Raw genomic sequence first — 8,317 nt, 5'->3', positions numbered from 1 at the left:
TCCTATAAAAGGTCAAGGCATGTATTAGCTGGCGCGGCTCAGGCATTGAGCTTGCCCATTCCTGTGGGAATGTAATAAATCTGTCTCTGCTTGACTTGGTGGTCTCCTCAAGTTATTTGGGTAAACTGAGGCAGTTTGCTCCATACAAATATAAAGTTAATCAATACACTTCTATAGGAATGGTTAAATACAAGGTGGTTGGGAAGGGAGGGTAATTGGAGGGGTGAGAAAAGGCTTCATGTAGAAGGTGGTCTTTGAGCTGCCTCTTAAACAAAGCCCAAACACAAGAAGAGAGGCAAGGAAAGGATGGTATTCCAGGCAGTGTCCTGTGAAAAGGAACTGAGGGAAGGGCAGTCTGGTTGTATCACAGAGTGTTGGGGGAGGAGGCATATGTGATGAGTCGGTTAGGGCCAAAATGTAGTAGGGTTCTAACAATTACGCAGAGGAGTTTATATTTTATCCAAGATGCAATAGGAATTCCCTAGAGCTGTTCCAACAGTGGAGTTACATGGTCAAATATGTACTTAGGAAAAAATACTTTGGCAGATTAATGGTAAATGGACTGGAGTGCAGAGAGACTTGAGGCAGGAAGATCAATTGGGCTGTTGTGATAATCCAGGCAAGAGGTGCTATGGGTCTTAATTAAGGTGGTAGCACCGGAAAGAAGGAATAGATCATGAGATTGGAGAGATAATGTGAAAGTAGTAACTGCAAGATGTGGGGTGAGAGTGTGAAGTTCAGGATGATGCTGAGACTACAAACCTGGGAGACGAACAATGATGGTGCCATCATTTTGTTTTTCTGGAATTCCTCATCTGTAAAATGGGAATCCCAGTGTTTCCTTTCATTCTAATGATCCTGAGTAAAACAAGGTGAAGTGGAAGTGAAGCAGAGAAAGAAAAGGGATGCCCAACAAGGGAGGTTGGCAAGAACCTATAACCCTGGCATACACAATGGTTCATCCTCGGCTTTGCTACACATGTTTTATCACATATTTTAGAATTGTAAGAGAAGCTTAAAAGTCATCCTGGCTCACCTCCCTCATGTTACAAATGGGGAAGTGACCTGTCACAACTGGTTGTGAGAGCCAGGATTAAAGGACAATCCCGATGCCCAGTTCAAGCATCTGCACCTCCTAGAAAGGTGCTACCATCCTAATACAGTCAGATTTGAGACAGATGAGCTGCCTATTACTATGGGAGGATACCTAAAAAACAGGTGACTTCTATAGAGGGTTTGGCCTCTGGTATATAGTGTCTAAGTAACCCTGTACAAGTCTCTTAGCTTATTTAGTGCTCCAGGAAACTCTCTTAGATAGTAAGCTACAGAGAAGGTGCTAATTTGCATTGGTAGAGAGAGTTTCCTCACCTGGGAGTTCCCATATCAGTAAAATCACAGGTATGATTTCTATCCCTATCCCTATGGGTAGAGGCGAAGCAAATGTTAAAATCCTTAAGAAGGGTGAGGGGTAGGCAAAAGACAGAACTTTGATAGGTAATGCAAGTATCACTGTCGTCATTTTATAGATGGAACAATTCAGACCCAGGGAAGGTTAAGTGATTCAAACCATAGTAACATAACTATCTTGTTACTTTTTTGACTACTCACTCTGTCACTCGTTCTTCATCTCTTTCTCTTGCCAGATAAAAGCACGTATCTACCTTTGACCCTTGTCTCATTCTCTCCTCTCTTTCCCATACTCGTTTCTCTACTATACTTATTTTCTCCCATGACCACTTATGAGGTGGTGACTCTCAAATCTGCATCTCCATGCCCAAACTCTCCCCAGAAGGCCAGTTCCATATGCCTAGCTGTTTGTTTGCTGGATAACTTACCTATATCTCAAACTCAACAGAGCTAGAACTAAATTCATCTTCATGAAATCTGTGTCTCACTATAACCTCTATTTCTGCTGATGTGGTTCTTTTTCCCACCCTGATGAGCTGCTTTGGACTGGACTGCATCAGGCTCACAGGAACCTTATCATCAGGAAACTCTTCCTGTGATACTGCATCAGCCTTGGCATTCATACTTTTTCAGTACCATCTGCTCCCCTCTGATTTTAGGACTAGAGGGGAGAGCCAAGAATTCCTCCCAAAATCTTCATTTAAAGAGATCTCCCAGGGCAGCTAGATGGTGCAGTGGATAGAGCACTGGCCCTGGATTCAGGAGTACCTGAGTTCAAATCTAACCTGAGACACTTGACACTTACTAGCTGTGTGACCCCTAGGCAAGTCACTTAACCCTCATTGCTTCACCAAAAAAAAAAAAAAAAAAAGGAAGGAATGGCTTCCTGAAAGAATTCAGGGAGGCAGCTAGGTGGCACAGTGGATAAAACACCAGTCTGGATTTAGGAGGGCCTGAGTTCAAATCTGATCTCAGATACTTGACACTTACTAGCTGTGTGACCCTGGGCAAGTCACTTAACCCTCCTTTCCCCACAAAAAAGAGACAGACAGACAGACCTCCCAGATCAGCCCTGTCTTCATTTTCCCACCCAGCTATACTCCTTTGGACTGAACTCCATCATACCCCAGCCCCCTGCCCAAATTCTTTCCCTCCTTCCCCCTCCCAGATTTTCCACTTCTTTTTTTGCCCTTCTATATGTTGTCTTTCCCCATTCAATTCTGAATACTCCAAGGACAAGGCCTGGTGGGTTTTTTTCACATTTGTATCGTCAGTGCTTAGCATAGTGCCTGACACACAGTAGGCACTTCATAAATGTGTTTTGACTGACTAATGTCTCCATCATCTCAATTAGAGGGGCTTCAGAGTGTTAGAATCACCTGTTACCCTTCACTATTCTTTCCTGAATGCTCACAATGACTTCCGAACCAATTTCTTAACCTATGGCCTCCCCTCTGCTGCAATCTGCCCTTCACATAGCTGCCTAAGCAATTTGGTCAATGCTGTGATCTGATTAGGTCTTTCCTCACTTCAAAAGTTTTCAGGATCTCCATTGTCTCTTGAATAAAGTATAGATTCTTTGGCCTCTCATTCAGGGTCCTCTGTAATCTGGCTTCTGTTTATCTTTGTGCATTTGGGCCAAGAATGAATGCATCCAGGGCAGCTAGGTGGCGCAGTGTATAGAGCACCGGCCCTGGAATCAGGAGTACCTGAGTTCAAATCCAGTCTCAAACACTTAACACTTACTAGCTGTGTGACCCTGGGGAAGTCACTTAACCCCAATTGCCTCACTTAAAAAAAAAAAAAGAATGAATGCATCCTCTGTTTTTTCCAAACTGCACTACAAAGGTATAACTAAGGTGGAATGATAGGGACAATTGCTCAAGGATGAAAAATATGCTCAGGTCCTCCTGAATCATCCAATGAGCCGCCTAGCTGCCTGCTTTGTGTTTCTTCTTTCCTGATCTTAGGCAAATGAACATCCTGCGAATTTGGGAAATCCAGTTATCCTACCAGTGACTGGAGGTGGTAGCAGTAGCCATCTGAGTGGAAGTGCATGAGAGTAGGAATAGCTGTAGCAGGAGAGGAGAGATAGTCACCCTGAGGTGGCAGCATTTTGGGGGAGTGAGACCCCCTCGTGGCAGAGAGGTGCTCACTACTGACTGTAGAAAGGCCGGATCCTGAGAGTGCAATGGAGAACTACACCTGAGGGGTGCTTCCTGAGGATTCCTTAGAGGAAGAAAAGGATTTCTGGGGGCAGGAATTGGGAGGTACACCTTTGCCATAAGCCCTCATTACTATCTCCCAGGGATATTGTATGGGCAAGAGGAGCGTGTCCCCTCAGTTTGGGGGTACATATGTTTTCTCCTCCTCCTCTATCAGTGCCTGGGGGCCAAGATCTAAGTTTTCCTTAGAAGGTAAAGAGAGTTCCCATGGAGGTGGAATAGAAGCCTAACTAGAGCCAAAGGGTCAGACACCATAGGATATGGGTACTGTGAGATCCTGACTGGGTGGTGGAATTTGCGAGCTCAGCAATCTCTGCACTGTGAACTATTCTTATGCACAGTCCCATCTTCCACCTCAGTACCTCTAGTAATCCCCTGTCATGTGGCCTGGACCACAGGAACTTCGAAATTCAGTTTTGTAACTCTAGGATCAAGCACAGGGCACATAGTCTTAGTCTTAAGTATCTGTTGCATTGGACTAAGTAAAGAAGAAAAAAGAGGAGTACTGATGGAAAATGTTAAGAAACTAAAAACAGAAAGACAAGAGGGAGAGGACTCCAAATCAAGAGATAGAGTGGACTATTCTTTCAAACAGGAGATAGCCTTTTGTACTATTTGGAGAGAGTCCTTTAAACATAGTCTCCTTACAATACTAAAGAGAATAAACATAGTGCCCTGGAAAGAACACTAGAATGGAAATCAGCAATGATGTCTGCCCAAATCCTGATTGTGACTAAGGACAAACAACCTTTCTGAGCCTTGGATTTCTCCTTAGTAAAAAACAGGAGTAACACTACCCATAATACCTGCCTACTGGGTTGTTGCAAGAATCAAATGAGATCACTAATAAAAGCACTTGGAAAATCTTGAAAGTGGTTAAGGACATTAGTGAAGGTTATCATGTTCCAAACTACACAGGCACATAAGCAAATGGCCATTATTTGCAAATAATATGATGCTTTACTTAGAAAAATCCTATAAAATGAATGGGGAAAAAAGCTTACTGAGAAAATTAATAGCTTCAGCAAAGTAGCAGGATACAAAATAAACCCCCTCGCTCTCCCCACTCATCAACATTTCTATATATTACTAGTAAAAATCAGAAGGAAAAGATAGCCATTCATTGGGTAGATCAATAAGCCAGCCTTTATTAAGCACTTGTTGTATAGGAGACAGATGTTAGGTCCTGATGACAAAAAGACAAGAGCCAAAGAGTCCTTTCCCTCCAGAAGTTTATATTATATTCTACAAATGTATGTGTAGAAGATACATAAAAAATTGATGAAACAAGGTAACCCTGGGGAAAGGTAGGAGGAAAAGCCTTCTGTAGACGAACTTGGGCTTGAAGCCAACCAGATTAGTGAGAATGGTGGGACAATAGTACAATAGAGAGAAGGGTCTGGATAGAAAGAAAATTCTATTTAAGAAAACTATAACATGCATAAAGAGGTAGAAGTGAGAAGAGAGTGAATTCCAGGTATGAAAGATAACCAGTGTGCAAAGGCATGCAGTTAGGAGATAAAGAAGGTCTGTTAGACTGAAATGTAGGGTGCCCAGTAGAGAGAAGTAAGTGGACAGAGCTTAGAAGCCACACTAGAACTGGATATGTACATCTGGGAATCATCTACATAGATATAATAATTAAACTTGTGGGAACTAATGAGATCATCAAGTGATATAAAATGGAGGGGGCAGCTAGGAGGTGAAGTGGATAGAGTACCGGCCCTGGAGTCAGGAGTACCTGAGTTCAAATTCGGCCTCAGACACTTAACACTTACTAGCTGTGTGACCCTGGGCAAGTCACTTAACCCCAATTGCCTCACCAAAAAAAAAAAAAAAAAATAGAGGGAGAAGAGCCTAGAACAGAGTCTTGGGGGATACTTACAGTTGGTGGGCATAATCTGAATGAAAATCCATTTGTGGAAATTGAAAATAAGTGGTTAGACAGGTAGGAAAATAAAAGTAAAGCAGTATCATTGTGAGGGAAAAATCCATCTTCTTCTCAATAATCCTCGGGAACTCAGCAGCAAAGTGACAAAGGCTTTATTTCCTTCTCATGAGAAGGAAGCACCCTAGTGTGCAGCTAGTGGGTGCCCCTAAAAGGGGGCTCGCAGGCCCTGTTTTATACCCTAGTCCCTAACTCGAATGGACCCTCCCCTTTTTCATCACTGGTCGGGGTTACAATCTACTCGCAAAAACTAGCTAATTGGAACGCAGTATTCCCACCCCTCTTCCTTGTATGGGCATAACTCAGGAGTGGACCTTATACTTCTGGAGGGGACCTTATTGAGACCAGGGCTCCTTGAACCATGTGACATTGCTAACCTGAGGGGGAGGAGGGGATCTGAGACCTTTGTTCTACAAACAGGTAAGGGGGAGTATGACTGACTGTTATATCCACATTAAAAGGAGACAACTACCCATTTCTCACAATCATGAAAACCTAGAGAGGAGAGAGTATCTAAGAGGGGGAAGTGATCAATAATATCTAGTGCTGCAGAATATGAGAAAATAGTTATAAATAATCAATTTCTTGGTAGGCCAGGGATCAGTCCTTTCGCTCCCCCCCCCTCCCCACTCCAGAAAGTCCACAGTTCTAGAGAAACTTCATCAAATCTCCTTTGGGACAAACCCAAGGGAACAAAAGAATGGAGATAGATTCTTTTGTCTAAATTGCTGAAGGACTCAACCACACCTATATAATGGACTTTCCCTTGAGCAACTTCAGTGAGGGTTTTTTTTTTGCATTCTTTTCCCTGATGCCATCCCTAGAGTTCATCTGAATGTAGACCACCTTCAAGTCATATCTACCAATAGAGCTGAATGATGCTATAGCTTTGTTTGCTGTATAATGACTCAATTAGCTTTGACTGAGGTACAATGCCCCACCTCTATCAAAAGAGGACAAAAAGTCTTAGAAAATGCCATGGGAAAGGAGACCACATGGGTCTTTTGGGACTTTTCTCCACTCATGCTAACTGGCATGCTGAAGCTCTCTCCCTGCTTTGTCTACCACTCAGTCTGAGACCATGAAAAGTTTGGGAGACATGCAGTCAATCCTTTACTGTTCTAATATTGATAAATTATATGCTTACCCCAAACTGGTGTCTAGAGTAATTATTTAAACAACACAAGAATTAGGGATCATGACATGCATGATGATCCATGAAGCCGACTGAGAAGCCAGGGTTAGAGAAGTAGGAAGAAAACAGAGAAACAGAGACAGAGACAGGGAGAGACAGGGAGAGAGACAGAGAGACAGAGAGAGAGAGACACAGAGACACAGAGACAGAGACACACAGAGAGAGAGACACAGAGACACACAGAGACACAGAGAGAGAGACACAGAGACACAGAGACAGAGAGACCGAGAGACACAGAGAGAGACAGACAGAGAGAGACACAGAGAGAGAGAGACAGAGAGAGACACAGAGACACAGAGAGAGACAGACAGAGAGAGACACAGAGAGAGAGACAGAGAGAGACAGAGAGAGACAGAGAGAGACAGAGAGAGAGAGAGTATTGTCATGAAAACCCAGAGAGGAGGGAGTATCCAGGATGAAAGAAGGAAATCAAGCAGTTAAATGCTGCTGAGGGTGCAAGAAGGATGAAGATTGAACAAAATGTTCTATTTGTCAATTAAGGGGTCATTGGTAACTCTGGCAAAAGCAGTTCCTACCGAATTATGAGGTTGGAAGTCAGATTTAACAGGGTTCCAAAGAAAATAAGAGAAAGTAGAGGCAATGACTATGCAATGCAATGCAGCTACAATAATAAGAGCTATGGATTGGTCCAAAAGTCATTGTATCAAACATCTCAACCAAGTTTGACATCTAAAATCTACAGGTAATAGACACTGATCTATTCATGACCCACTTCTCTACCTAAGAGGAAATGTTTGTTAGAGCTTCTTAATAAAGAGTTTCTAGGTGTTAAAGGGGAAATGGGGTACAGGTTTGGGTTAGGGGTAGGGGTTCTTAGGAATTCCTCTTTAAAGAATTACACCCCCTTGCACACAAAAGCAGTTAGAATAAGATGGTAGTTTATTTAGGGGCAAGGGAAGGGAAGGGGGGGTGGAGAGAAACCATGAAAGAAATCCTTGGACTTCTCATGGGGAGAGAGGTATGGAACAAAGCACGTGGCTCTGAGGTACCAATCTCCTCGAGCAGGAGACCAGCAGGTACTTTTATAGGGGACTGATGGGGGTGTGACCATCTGCCTGTGGAAAGTTCCTTTAGTGAGGGAGGACCATCCCCCACTGGTGGTGGCTAGAGGAATTGGGTAAGGGGTGGCTGCCAGTCTCTCAAGCCATCTCCTCAGAACACAAAGGCCTCAGCCACACCCAGAGTTATCTCCCCAGGAGTAAGGGAGATCAGAATGAAGGGTGGAGGTACCAAAGCTAGCTCAGTCAGATCTGGTTCCACTTATCTCTCTAGGTGTATCTGTTCTCTGGTTTAGTTTCTCAAGGAGAAGATTCCTCGATGTGCCCCAGAGAACTTCTGGGGTGCTCTGCGCTGTCAACATTGGTATGAATGATTGAATGAATGATTTTTTTTTTTAATTAGGATGTGTTCAGTGGTAGGGAAGCAACACCAAAAGTGACAGGCCCTGTACTTAAGGATTTTACATTCCAGTAGAGGGAGAAACACAGATAGAGAAGGAGTAAGAAAGTGAAACAGTGTAAG

The sequence above is a fragment of the Dromiciops gliroides genome, chromosome 6 (assembly GCF_019393635.1).
Source record: "Dromiciops gliroides isolate mDroGli1 chromosome 6, mDroGli1.pri, whole genome shotgun sequence".
Lineage (NCBI taxonomy): Eukaryota > Metazoa > Chordata > Mammalia > Microbiotheria > Microbiotheriidae > Dromiciops > Dromiciops gliroides.
The sequence above is the reverse complement of the archived record's forward strand: the minus strand, read 5'-3'. Positions refer to the sequence as shown.